General features: G+C 31.1%; 2 long non-coding RNA genes across 2 annotated transcripts; one reads left to right on the top strand and one right to left on the bottom strand.

Moving 5' to 3' along the window:
- Nucleotides 473-8,115, top strand: LOC110012580. The gene is made up of 2 exons (XR_002287795.1): nt 473-1,094; nt 8,018-8,115. It is a non-coding gene; the product is annotated as an uncharacterized LOC110012580 (long non-coding RNA).
- Nucleotides 8,917-13,873, bottom strand: LOC105171229. The gene is made up of 6 exons (XR_002287794.1): nt 13,481-13,873; nt 13,235-13,321; nt 12,389-12,474; nt 10,574-11,667; nt 9,420-9,547; nt 8,917-9,325 (listed from the first exon to the last, which is right to left on the bottom strand). It is a non-coding gene; the product is annotated as an uncharacterized LOC105171229 (long non-coding RNA).

Below are 14,277 nucleotides of genomic sequence, written 5' to 3'. Positions count from 1 at the left end.
CACTACCACTCCCACCCTCAAGAAAATTGGGATAACTTAACATCACTACAGTATGCAATAAAATCTTTTCCAATCACTTGAAATAAGAACGCACAGGAGCTTTAAAATATATCTTATCAGATTCCCCCAGATCAAAACCATAACTGACCCCAAGCATGTCTCAATCCAAATACAAGAATTATCCAAGTAGCAATTCTCAAATTTCCTTTCATGTCACTCAAGTATAACCCCTATACTAATAAGACTTAATAGTATAAGAAGAGCCAATAGTATTTAGACAAGCACTTGCAACCCACATACAACATTCAACACACAAGTATCCCATTGATTTTATCAAAATAAATGAAACAAGTCTCAACACTCTTACAAGGATATCACTGTATCACTCCACTCATAAAGTGTTTAGGAATTTGGGTTCCACTCAAATCAATACATAGAATGCCGGTTCCACTCAAATCAATACATAGAATGCCATTACCATAGGCTTGCTTGTGAATCAAATCTCCTCCACCAATGAAAAGAGAATAATTAATACATGAATCAAAGGGTCTTTCCATGGGTTGTAATGGGGTTTAGGACAAGGTATGGCAAAAGATAGGCCGAATTGTGGCTTATCAATTCAAAGGAGTGATGTCGACCTAGTTGCTTATCCTTCCAACCTCATTGCCCTTCAACTCGATTCAAGAGACTTGAACAATCAAACACCTCGAATTTTTTTGATTTTCTGTTTCTGTTTCTCTTTTTTTTTTCTCAATCTTTTCTTTGTTTTCTTTTTTTTCTTCTTTTCTTCTTTTTCTTCTTCTCTTTATTCTTTCTGTTTCATCATTTGTTTCTTCATTTCCTTGTTCCATTTCTTTTTTTCTTTTCCTTGGGGCTAGGAGTGCATCCCTCGTATGCAACTTCATTTCATTCACTCATTTTCATGTCGATTTACAAGCAACCAAGCCAACACCATTCCCTTGACTGGGTTCAATTACTTCAGGAGATAATCAAGAAAGGGGTGAATCAGCTTATAACGTGGTTTAACCAGCAAAAGAAAAGCCAAGGCTCAAATGAGTTTTTCTATGTGTGAATTCAAGGTAGGTTGTTTTGAGGTAATGGGGTATTCCTAAATGCCCTTATCACTTTCATGCACCAATCTTACAAGAATGTGAACTCAAAATGTATTACACAAGTAAGTTCTAGAATGGACACACTAAGTTTGATGCCCTCAATCAAAAGGAAATATAGGAGCACTATTTAAATGAAAGTGCTTTGGTCCGAAAGCTCACATAAAGGCTTTTGTGTTGATTCTTGAACATTGTTCATTTGATGCGGTCAATGGAACACACTTCACACAACTTTTTTTTTAAATGCCACTAGTGCTAGTTTCTCCTACTTACTCGACTTATACCAGAAATTCTTATTAATATAAAGGAAATCACAAGACAACAATCAAAAAATTCAAGTGCTACTATAGGATAATTCGCATACTTTTCTCAAGACACTAACATCCTTCACAAGTTTCAGTGTCCAATAAAAATTGTCAACCCCCCAAATAAATTTTTTTAGTCCCCACACATCACACATGCCAACACATTAATTCCCCGATTAATCTAATTCAATTGTCACAATGAACATTGGGCTCCAATCTCTTTTACTTTATTAAAAGAAAGATTGTTTGTCAAGTCACTCTAATCCAATACGAGTAATATGTCATGATACAAAGAGAGCACAAGCAGCAACAATAAATCAAAGTTTTGGAAGTTCCTAGTCAAATCTTCCTTTATTTTCTGAAACAACTCTTTCATAACTACGTTCTACAGAGATTGTGCCTCTTTATGATCTGATTCAAATGTCAAAATGTATTAATGAAACAATGAGCTAAAGAAACTAAAGAAAAGATAAATTCGAGCATAGAAAATCTTATTTACATATAAGAATTGCGAAACATACTTATTAATCGCAAACCAAAGATAAAAATGCAGCATACTTCATGCACCTCACAAACAATAATCATGAAAATTATTTCCATATGGCTGCAACTATCAAGGGGTGGACATGTGAGGCAAGTGCCATGAGCTCCCCCAGCCTACCTTATCTGCATTGCATTGCTCATGAAATTGAGGAAGTATAGTAGTAAGTATACATATGAAACAATGACTAACCCAGTGACACTAAAATAAAACTAAGAACATATCTGCATAAAGGTACCAGTTGCTTATCTCAATATAATTCTTATATAGTGTTCATGCAAAGTAGCTTTAAAGAACATATCCTGCATAAAGGACATGTGAGGCAAATTGCTGGAGCAGCCCAGTGAAATGTTGCGGCCCAATTCTGAAGCTTTAAGCCTAAGTCTGCGTGGTCGAAATTTTTGCAGTCAAAAAAACCAAAAAAGCCCAAGTCTCTAAATTATATATTCAATAATAATAATATATTTAATCAAATTTAAAATTTAAAATAATAGTAACTTGAATAAATACCATAAAATTCAAATATATTATGTTCATAATTTTATTATAACAGAAAAAATATAAAATTGGTAAGTTCTTTCAATTTCTTTTAATTAGTAAATATATTACCGTGAGAATGAAAAATTAATTAGAGCAAAATATTAATAAAAAATAAGTTATAAGATTAAATTAAAAAATTATAAATTATGTAATTTTATTTATAATTTTTTCATACCAAACAAAATGCAAAATGCAAAATGCACACAATATATTAATTTAATAACCTATGAATTCCCAATAAAAAGGTTAGAACATTTTTTTGCCCATAATTTAGTAATTACAATTGTTAATTCTGATAAAAAAAACTGAGAAAAAGACAAAATGGTAATATTTTAAATTATTTAATATAATTATTTATGTTAAATATAAATTATTTTTAAAATTAAATTATTAATAAATTTTTACCGCAAATTATTATAAATCAATTTAAATACAAATTTCAAGGATTGTAGGTGAGCTCTAATTTAGTTTGAAAATATTTTAATAAACTTAGACCAAAATTAAAAATTAAAATTTAAAATAAACTTGTGTAAATATATCTAAAATATTATCATTGCTGGGGCCATAAATTCAATAAATATTATATCATGATTTCGTCATAGTTTAGAGACAGAGAATAAATATAGAATTATGCCATATAATTAATAGAAAAAAAGTAAGATATAATTAATAGAAAAAATATTAATAAAAAGTAGAGAAAATAATATCCATGATTCTCCATTTAAATTAAAATAGTACAATAAATGCAATCCCTAAAATATGTAAGGCAACAAAATCCCATCTCCCTTTATCATCCCCCTCTACTTTTCATTCATTCAACAAAGTAAATTATTTATGTTAAAAAATAACTATAAATATAGTATAAAAGCATAAACAAAAAATTATGTTAACAGAAATTATGTAGATTTTTAACAGTTATATAAATGATTATTTTTTAATGTAAATATATTTCATACAATAATTCTGTAATTTGTAGGATTATATAAGTTGCGATAGTTATTATTAAATAAAATTTATTAGTAACTAATCATCTAATAATCATGAATTAACAAAATCAATTAACATATGTAATATAAATAGGAATAGTATAAATAAATTATTATATATCAATTTAAATACAAATTTAGAGGATTTTATTATTAAATTTATTGTAATTGAGCTCTGAGCTCTTCATGTTGTTTTTCAATTTAGTTTGAAAATACTTTAATTAACTCATATCGAAATTATAATAAATTTAAAATTTAAAATAAAGTTGCGTGAATACCATCTAGAATAGTATCATTGCTAGAACCATTAATTCAAAAAATATTATGTCCATTTCTAATTAGTAAATATATTACCGTGCAAACGTAAGAAATAATTAATAGAGAAAAATATTAATAAAAATTAGAAAACATTTAAAATAATATGTAACGCAACAAAAATCCCATCTCCCTTTATCCTTTCTATTTTTCATTCATTTAACAAAGTAAATTATTTATGTTAAAAATACATATAAATATAATTAAAATATGCCATATAGTTACTCAAAAAATATAAAATACTATAAATTAATTATGCTATATGTTTATTCGGTGTAATATATATTAAAATTTTCAAAGAATAATTTCACATTTTGAGAAGAGTTTAAATATAATTAATTCTAAAATTTATTGCTTTTTTGTTCCCACAAGGAGGGGTTTTGTTCTTCATTGAACCCATTTATAATTTTTTTCATACCAAACAAAATGCAAAATTAACCCCATAACTTCATTTTTGTCGACTTTTATCGATAATCAATAAACCAATGCACACAACATATTAATTATTTTAATAAAGAATATTAATAACCTATGAATTCCCAATAAGATTAGAACATTAATAAACTTGCGCAAACACCATCTTGAATATTATAATTGCTGGGACCATAAATTCAAAAAATATTAAGCTCATTATTTCGTCATAGCTTAGAGGCATTAGAAAAAGATATAATAAAATTGATGAATCCTTTTCTAATTAGTAAATATATTACCGTGCAAATGTAAAAAATAATTAATAGAAAATATAATATCCACGATGCTCCATTTAAATTAAAATAGTACAATAAATACTATCCCATCTCCCTTTATCCCCTCTACTTTTCATTCATTTCACAAAGTAAATTATTTATGTTGAAAATACATATAAATATAATTAAAATATGCCATACAATTACTCAAAAAGTATAAAATACTATAAATTAATTATGTTATATTTATATTCGGTGTAATATTTTAAAAAATTTCAAAAAAGTATAAACAAAAAATTATGTAAATGTTATACTTTTCAATCTTTGATATTTTATAATATAAATTGAATTATAAATATAAAAAGAAATATCAATGATTTTAATAATTTGTAGGTTATATGGATAATCATTATTAAATAAAACTAATTAATAACTAACCACCTAGTAATTATGATTAATACCTACAATATAAATAGGGATAGAAGCAGAAATGACCATTAATCAAAACAAGAAGATGAGTTACCTTTTGCAACAACTTATTCATATGTAACAAAAAATTCTATTAGTAAAATATCCAAATTTATCAAAATGTATTGACAGAGCATGAATAAAAGTTTATTAACATAAAATTAACCAAAAATAATTATCTTGTGCAAAACTTAAATACATTTGAATATCATGATAACTAGAACGGATTTAGCCTTGATAAATAATAATAACAGAGAAGAGAATGCATGAAAGATAACGAGGCATTGAAAAACCTCTATATGATCACGTTCCCTTGACTACATTGAACTACTAAAAAGGAATAAATTAAAAGGCTTGTTATCTAACTAAGTGTATAAATTATTAATTTTAATAATATAGATAAACAAGAAGTAAAATGAGAATCATCATTGACATTAACTTAATATTTTTATTTGATTAAATGAAAGAGAAATCAAAACTGATATTTGTCTAATGAATTTTCATTACTTGTACATGTGCAATAGAGAATAGAATCTTTAAAATAAATATAGTCATGATAAGTTATATCTGGTTAACTTATACATTTTAACTAAAAATGGTTAATCTAAACTCCTTATGCTTAATAAACAAGTTAATGAGAATAATATGCATATAAAACTTAAATGCTTTTGTAAGATAATTAGATAATCTTATACCTCATCCTGAAATATGTCTATGATGATATTCACCCCTTAAATTATGAAAGGTAACAAAGAATATGTATGTCTTACTGCAATACCCAAAACCAGAGATACTCTTATGTATGAATGCCTATTCTAGTCTAAATCACTAAGAAAAAAAAGACAAAAAGATAGGTTAATCCTATTTGTACAAAATATATAAATATTTTGATAATAAGGGTTTGCTTAATTTATACTTTTCTTTAAAGAAAATTACTAATAATTTCAAACTATTCATAAATAAAAAAAGAAAGAAAGAATTGCAAACCCATCAGAGGAAGGCAGTCATTGCCAATTCATCAACAATAATCAACACAAAGAAGAGAAGAGCTATTTGATATATTAAAATTAGATAATGATTTGCTATTGTATCTATGAGAAGCATTTTCCAAGATAAATTGTAAGGGAACAATGCTCAGAAATATTTTTGATTTAAGTGGTGGAAGACAGTCCTTACCAATTCCATGATGTTGTTTTGACTATAAAGTTGTGCATGAACCACAAACGGGTAAAATATTAAAGCTATACCTTCAACAAATTACAAAACATATTAAAGAACCATTAGTAAAAGATTATCAATCAGAAGAGCATCTCATAAATTTAAAACAAGAAACCAATGGATTGAACTTCGTTGGCTTCTTTTCAATAGGTTGTAAGCAAAACGAAATGAATGGTTCGAAAAGAACACAAACAATGAAACTCACTTTGTTTATTAATCCTGCTTCTTTTTAAGGTTGGAGTACAAATGAGAAAGAGCTATAGTAGAATGTTCTCACCGTGTAAAGTGAATTTATGTGGCGCTAGATTACTTCTCAGATCAATAGTTGTTTTCGTTCCCTGTCAAATCTTATTACGTGGCCACAAGGCTGTCGCCGTAAGAGCATAGCACAAGAAATGATTAATTGTTAGTTTACATTAATTTTAATTAATAAGGTATCTATCAGAATGAGTTATAGAAGGCAAGGCAGTTTTTTCCTCATGTCATTCCAATTATGAGAAACAAGGCAAGTCACTTTTTTCAAATGTCATTCCAATTAACACTCGGAAAGCAACATAACAAATTAGAAACTGCAAACAAGATATTTGTGTAGAGAGAAGAAATACATTCTGAACCTTATAACAAAATGCATAAAGGAGCTATCACAACATTAATTACAAGACATGCTAGCTCTAAACTTCACACAAAAATTCATTCACCACAATAACACGAGTTAATTCTCATTTCTATAACTTCCAACTGTGATTTGTCAAAAACTATTACCTATCTTATACTACCACTCCCACTCCCACTCCCACCCTCAAGAAAATTGGGGTAACTTAACATCACTACAGTATGCAATAAAATCTTTTCCAATCACTTGAAATAAGAACGCACAGGAGCTTTAAAATATATCTTATCAGATCAGATTCCCTCAAAACTATGACCGACCCCAAGCATGTCTCAATCCAAATACACGAATTATCCAAGTAGCAATTCTCAAATTTCCTTTCATGTCACTCAAGTATAACCCCTATACTAATAAGACTTAATAGTATAAGAAGAGCCAATAGTATTGAGACAAGCACTTAAAACCCACATACAACATTCAACACACAAGTATCCCATTGATTTTATCAAAATAAAATGAAACAAGTCTCAACACTCTCACAAGGATATCACTGTATCACTCCACTCATAAAGTGTTTAGGAATTTGGGTTCCACTCAGATCAATACATAGAATGCCATTACCATAGGCTTGCTTGTGAATCAAATCTCCTCCACCAATGAAATGAAAATTAATACATGAATCAAAGGGTCTTTCCATGGGTTGTAATGGGGTTTAGGACAAGGTATGGCAAAAGATAGGCCGAATTGTGGCTTATCAATTCAAAGGAGTGATGCCGACCTAGTTGCTTATCCTTCCAACCTCATTGCCCTTCAACTCGATTCAAGAGACTTGAACAATCAAACACCTCGAATTTTTTCATTTTCTGTTTCTGTTTCTCTTTTTTTTTTCTCAATCTTTTCTTCTTTCGTTTCTTTTCTTCTTCTTTTTCTTTTTTTTCTTCTTCTCTTTTTTCTTTCTGTTTCATCATTCGTTTCTTCATTTCCTCATTCCATTTCTTTTTTTCTTTTCCTTGGGGCTAGGAGTGCATCCCTCGTATGCAACTTCATTTCATTCACTCATTTTCAAGTCGATTTACAAGCAACCAAGCCAGCACCATTCCCTTGACTGGGTTCAAAAATTATTTCAGGAGATAATCAAGAAAGGGGTGAATCAGCTTATAACATGGTTTAACCAGCAAAAGAAAAGCCAAGGCTCAAATGAGTTTTTCTATGGGTGAATTGAATTCAAGGTGTTTTGAGGTAATGGGGTATTCCTAAGTGCCCTTATCACTTTCATGCACCAATCTTACAAGAATGTGAACTCAAAATGTATTACACAAGCAAGTTCTAGAATGACACACTAAGTTTGATGCCCTCAATCAAAAGAAATATAGGAGCACTATTTAAATAAAAGTGCTTTGATCCGAAAGCTCACATAAAGGCTTTTGTGTTGATTCTTGAACATTGTTCATTTGATGCGATCAATGGAACACACTTCACACAACTTTTTTTTTTTACATGCCACCAGTGCTAGTTTCTCCTACTTACTCGACTTATACCAGAAATTCTTATTAATATAAGGGAAATCACAAGACAACAATCAAAAATTCAAGTGCTACTATAGGATAATTCGCATATTTTTCTCAAGACACTAACATCCTTCACAAGTTTCAGTGTTCAATAAAAATTGTCAACCCCCCAAATAAATTTTTTTAGTCCCCACACATCACACATTCCAACACATTAATTCCCCGATTAATCTAATTCAATTGTCACAATGAACATTGGGCTCCAATCTCTTTTACTTTATTAAAAGAAAGATTGTTTGTCAAGTCACTCTAATCCAATACGAGTAACATGTCATAATACAAAGAGAGCACAAGCAGCAACAATAAATCAAAGTTTTGGAAGTTCCTAGTCAAATCTTCCTTTATTTTCTGAAACAACTCTTTCATAACTACGGTCTACAGAGATTGTGCCTCTTTATGATCTAATTCAAATGTCAAAATGTATTAATGAGAAACAATGAGCTAAAGAAACTAAAGAAAAGATAAATTCGAGCATAGAAAATCTTATATACATGTAAGAATTGCGAAACATACCTATTAATCGCAAACCAAAGATAAAAAATGCAGCAAACTTCATGCACCTCACAAACAATAATCATGAAAATTATTTCGATATGGCTGCAACTATCAAGGGGTGGACATGTGAGGCAAGTGCCATGAGCTCCACCAGCCTACTTTATCTGCATTGCATTGCTCATGAAATTGAGGAAGTATAGTAGTAAGTATACATATGAAACAATGACTAACCTGTGACACTAAAATAAAACTAAGAGCATATCTGCATAAAGGTACCAGTTGCTTATCTCAATATAATTCTTATATAGTGTTCATGCAAAGTAATGATCAAATTTTGCAATGCCTTTTTTTGGATTTTAAATGTAAAACTCAAGCACCCATGCTTCTCAAAATCCCGCTATATGTAGTTGGAATAAACTCACAACCTTCAAAATGCTCAAGATCTTCATCAGCATTAGCAGCCTCATTTTGAAGCACCACATTCCTACATGATAATTGAGTTTCAACATCAACTTCAAATAATATCTCTTTATATTTGTGATAATGAATACATAGTTTATCCAGCAAAAGTAATCTACCAAAGAGGAGGCCGTGCTCTAAAGACTTCATATTCAAGCTTTTGACCCAGCACACATGCTTTGGCACATATCGAATATGATCCGCGTATATTGGCACATCAAAAGGACCATGTTTCTTTCTTAGCAGCCTTGCAAATGATCACATGAAAGTTCGCATCATAAGTCACAGCCATATTTTTCATTCCATGTTCTAGAGAATGGAACGCCACTTTATCCATCAACTTTTGATCAGCTAACTTGGAAGAATTTCATAAAACGTAATTTTCAAGCAACAAATTATCTTTAAATAGTAGTATCAACTGCAGCAAAGAAAAGTGTAAAAAAAAAGATGGCAAAAAGTGCTGAAATATAACAATTATGGCCAGCCGCTGCACACAGATCATACTTAACATCAGATCATATGAACAGAAACTGTTGAAGGCACTATTTATAACTTCTCTTTCATTCTTAAGAGCCGTAATTATACTAGAAGAAAAGGAAAATCTATATACAACATAAAGAAGAACCAATGCAGAATTTTGCGTTTAAGAGAAATAAAGTACCAATAAACTAAGCTAACATCAGAATTCATAATTGATCAAAGTCTTATTGTTCCACATGTATAAACACCGACCCATTAGAGCAAAATGTTAATCGTGTTGCAGCTAACTACTAAACGTTTAACAAGCAACCGTTTCAATTATTCAAGCTCTGCACCTTCAATTCTCTCCCCTAATTTCCCTTTCTCATATTAGCTAGCTCGCAGAAACATTCAACTTACAATGCTGCACAAGCAATGCAAGAAAATAAAAAATCTAAAGGATACATGAAATTATATCACATGGCATATTTCAACCAACTTATTCCGCTTCTGTCACATCCTCCAGTTAATTGTTGTTTATTATACTCAATAAGCAGTACTATTTCCTGAAGTGCCCCTGTCCCCAACCATGAAGGGGAGAAGGTTGGTTAAGAAAGAAGAAATGAGGGTTAACACACCAAAACCCCAACATTCCTTCTCATCTTTTGTTTCTTCTTTTGGCTATCCAAAACATCTACGAATAGCATGAAAGCCCGATAGCACCACTAAATCACCAAAACTAAAAATAGAATAGTATTTAGGAAAATGAAATAAACATGGAGAGGATTTACTATGAACACAGGAGAATCCTTACTTGTCCATAGCTAAAAAATTTGCATTGTCTGCAAAGCTAACGATTTCCAGCAACCATCAGAATGCAGCAGCAGCAGTGCATGCAAGCTGTATGTGCACTATGATGAAGCTTTCCTTCACTAGAAAATATTGTTCCACCCAGCTATATAAACACAGTAAGTTTGAGAACCAAGAAACAGGAGCAGCAGCCACAATTCTTCTTCATCCGTGTGAGGAAAAGAGTCGCACAAAGAATGAAATAAAGGCGTAGGACACGACATAATAAACTGAAATTGTATACATAGGTAAATGCACATAAAATTGTGATATAGTAGGACAATGACAACAATATCAAAATTTGATAGATGCTAAAGTAAAACGAATCCTTGCTTACAACACTGAAAAGGACAAGCAAACTTCGCAATTTTGACAACAAAATTACTTTGTGCATGAACAGCAGATGCTTTGATGCATTGTTAGAAAGATCAGTTTGGCCAGATGCCTTCAGAGCTCTTTCCGTCATCTTTTTTGTGAGTCAATTTCAATATTTTCCCTTGCAGATTTTCTTAGCATGGACAAGTAATTGAAACTAAGACAATAATTCAAGTAAAATAGTGGGACAAATTACCTCACAACTCGCAATCTACAGTCCATAATCAAACAACCACCAAACTTACCACTCCCCAAGTATACATGATTTTGATGTCTTCTGAATTTGTGGGTGGCAATACAAAATGTAACCTTCCCCTTACAACAAAGGGCAAGCCCACATATAATAGCTTGTGAAACCACGCTTTTTGCAGATTTCTAAGTATCCAATCTTTAAATATAAGAATATTATGGGTACTAGCGCACCAGAAATTGCAACTACAATGTAGCAAAAGAGCAATGAGTTTAGAAAACTTGCCAAAATTTCATGGTACACAAATGATTGCAAAGCTTCTTCAGTCACTGCTTTGACCTCTGGACTCAAACACTTAAGTAAGTCTAGGTAACATAGGTAGACTCAGTGATGATAAGTTAAGCTGCTGGCATTCAGATTCAAATTCTTGATCATACATCTCAAATAGCCACACTTCAACACCTTCAATTTTCTGATTGAAATCATAGTATTACCTGGAAGATAGAAACCATTTGCACTACTACATAAAGTAGATTTTCTTTATTAAACACAAGATATTTAACGTGGCATTTTAAGGAACAAATCTCCAGTTATCTATTTTTTGTTTTGGTAACCCAATCTTCTACAAACCTTCACCTACCGATGATAATAAATAACAATAGAAACGACAAGAATACTAATAATAAGAGGTCCAACTAGGAAATCTAATAATGTTCAACTCAGTTTACTCTAGACTTCAATTCTCTAATAGAATCACAAATTAATAGCTTCTCCATTGATACTTTGATTATAAAGCTTCACATTTTTTTTCTAGAATTAGAAAAAAAACTTAACATAACTTATTCAGACTAAGATTGTTTAAAATTCTTTCACATAAAATAAATGCAAGTTGCATTATTTTAGAGGGCAAATACAATACAAGGGTTTTGGTGTGGCTGATCATAGATACAGGAATGAAGTTCTCCAATACCCTTGATTTATCTGCTACATGCTTCTGTTGTTCTAATTTTGAGTTTCCACTTATTCCAGAATGTTGGTTGGGCTTCAGGTTCTTTAGGGCATTTATCTGGGTTTGAAACAACATAAGCGCAGCAAGTTTCAAAAGAAAAGCATGTCAATGAACAATAAAAATTCCTAGCAAACCACATTTGGAAATAGTAACTTCTATTGAAGATAGATAAAAGCTGCAAGGCTTTATCTAACAAGAAAAATCACCTGAACTTAGTGTTTTGTGCTTCTCTTGAAACTTAGTCAGCAACAGCTCCCTCCTTTGGCCAAGATTCTTGCACTCAATGCCATAACTATGCAACAAACAGTATAGGTAGACTCAGTGATGGTTAGTTAGGCTCCTGGCATTCGGATTCAAATTCTTGATCATCCATCCCAAATAATTGATCAAATAAGTTCTTCAACATTTAGATAAGCTCCAGTTTGATTTGTAATTGCCAACTTAATGATTTCCATAGGATCTTTTATTTGCCTAAATTCCATAGGGAGAAGGTTGACTCCAAGATTTGGAAGCTAATAGTAATAGCATCAATGATGTCAGCTTTTAGCCTGACATTTCTGCTGCTAGAAATAATATTCAGACACTCCTTAGCCTTCCATATCTGGACACAGATTCCAGAAAATTGATCAATTATTTAAATAAAGATGCGGACCAAGGAAATTTTGACAGCCAAAATTTGCCATGACTAATATAGTAAAAGAAGAGTTGCAAACAAAAGAAGCATATATAAGGAGGGTGGGTTGGTTCCTAATTAATGAGTAAACAAAGGTCATTTAAAGTGATTTCACAATTTCAAATGAATAAACATTCGCTGAACTAACTTTAAGACACAACCCATAACAGATATCACTTTCCTCCTTTTTTTCTTATCAAAAGTTTCATTCCTCATGCCAAAGAAAATCAAGATTCAACCAAAAAACCCACAAATTAATCACAAGCAATCCCAGATTAACAAATGTACACATCCCCCAAAAATTTCAAGCTAAGTGACACCATAAAAGTTAAACAATTGCAGAAATATAAAAAAATTAGGAGCTAAGAACGACACTTACAGAGATACAAATAGAGAGAAGAGAGAAGTTTCCAACTTAATTTCTTTTCCCTTTTTCTTGCGCTTTCTTCTCTACTGCTCTGCAAACCTTGAATAAAAGAAATAAAAAATCGAGAGGTGGAAACATGTGAGTGTGGATTGACGGTGGGCTCGAGTAAAATGGTGGGAGGTGGAAACATGTGAGTGTGGATTGACGGTGGGCTCGAGTAAAATGGTGGGAAAGAAGAGTAGTTTTGAGGGTTTTTACAAGTGGGGTTTTCTTTCTTGGAATTTTGTGTTGCACCCACCTCCATTGCTGCTTCTTCTGGGTGTGCTGATTGGTGAACGAACACATCTTCGCTTCCATCAATCAGAGTAATAAACCCAAATGAGACCACTTAACATTCTCCTTTTTCACATCACCCTCTGCCAGTGGTACTAAACCCTAACCCCTCTGTTGATCTTTCCTCTCTGTTTTTAAGGGTTTTTTGCAGTGGAACCCTTCTTTTGCCTCTGCATTCCTTCTATCTTTCGGGGTTGAGAAATAAAGAGAGGGAGGAAAGGGGAAATGAAGGTGAAACGGTTTGATGGTGGGAAGGGTTTTTACAAATGAGAGTAAAGACGGGTGGGATATCAAGAAAATTTCAATCTCCTCTCTTTATTCAATCTTTACACCTTGTTTGATTTCATCTCTGTAAATCTATGATATATACATTTTCTTGGAGAGGTGACGAATTTAAATATATTATTTTATTCCTAATAAATACAATCAAGAAAGGAGGTAAAAATGATTTATTGTGCATTGGAGAGTTGTGGAAAATTAAGGAATGAGTCTCAGAGTATAATTTTGATATTCTAAATATTAATTAAAAAATCTATTTTTCTTCATTAAATAGGAGGCTCTCATGTTGTATCTATCATATATTTCATATTTAAGTATATTTTAGTATTATGTAAAATAATCTTTGTAATTTTCTTATTACTTTTTTACCCTCCAAATTTGGTATAGAGAAATGATTGTTACGAACTAATCAAAATTCTTGTCTTAAGTGTTCCTTTGACCTT

The sequence above is a fragment of the Sesamum indicum genome, linkage group LG9, assembly GCF_000512975.1.
Source record: "Sesamum indicum cultivar Zhongzhi No. 13 linkage group LG9, S_indicum_v1.0, whole genome shotgun sequence".
Classification (NCBI taxonomy): Eukaryota; Viridiplantae; Streptophyta; class Magnoliopsida; order Lamiales; family Pedaliaceae; genus Sesamum; species Sesamum indicum.
Note: the sequence above shows the minus strand (reverse complement) of the source record. Positions and strands in the feature narration are given on the sequence as shown.